We start from the raw sequence: 683 nt of genomic DNA, 5'->3' as shown, positions 1-683 counted from the left end.
TGAAAAGATCTGGTAAATGACTCCCAGTATCTGGGAGGTATTTTCACTAACTATATTATATATTGAAAAGAATTGGACTGAAAAATAAGTAATTGAAAATATCTCTTGCTATGGCAATGAAAACTAAGAAAAGTTACCCAAAAAGGAATTAGGTGAAATGATTATCCCTTTTTCCTCATTCCCTTAAACCCCAGCCTTGGACTCTATCTGCCACCTTGATCGAAAAGACAGTGAACTCTTGTGCTCGCTTCCGCAACACATATACTAAAATTGGAATGATACAGAGAAGAGTAACATGACCCCTGCACAAGGATGAATAGAAAGACAATGAACTGTTAACTATAAACTCTGAGAAACAAACTGAGGGTTCTTGAGGGGAGGAGGGGGTGGAGGTATAGGTTAGCCTGGTGATGGGTATTAAGGAGGGCACATACTGCATGGAGCACTGGGTGTTATATGCAAACAATGAATCATGGAACACTACATCAAAAACTAATGATTTAATGTATGGTCATTAACATAACATAATAAAATAAAATTTAAAAAAAAACTATAAACGCTGAAAACAATTTGTCTACAGGACTTATAAGTTGTAATGACTAAATTCCTAGTGTAAACCAGTAAGATTTGATGAGGAAACATCAAAGGTTACATTGCAAAGTGGGCATATTGTGATTTTCAAA

General features: G+C 35.4%; 1 non-coding gene across 1 annotated transcript; it reads left to right on the top strand.

Annotated features, from left to right (window-relative positions):
* Positions 1–240: 240 nt before the first annotated feature.
* Positions 241–347, top strand: LOC116637665. Its single transcript, XR_004300525.1, has one exon. It is a non-coding gene; the product is annotated as a U6 spliceosomal RNA (small nuclear RNA).
* Positions 348–683: the final 336 nt, after the last annotated feature.

Source organism: Phoca vitulina, unplaced genomic scaffold (assembly GCF_004348235.1).
Source record: "Phoca vitulina isolate PV1807 unplaced genomic scaffold, GSC_HSeal_1.0 scaffold14, whole genome shotgun sequence".
NCBI classification, from domain to species: Eukaryota; Metazoa; Chordata; class Mammalia; order Carnivora; family Phocidae; genus Phoca; species Phoca vitulina.
Note: the sequence above shows the minus strand (reverse complement) of the source record. Positions and strands in the feature narration are given on the sequence as shown.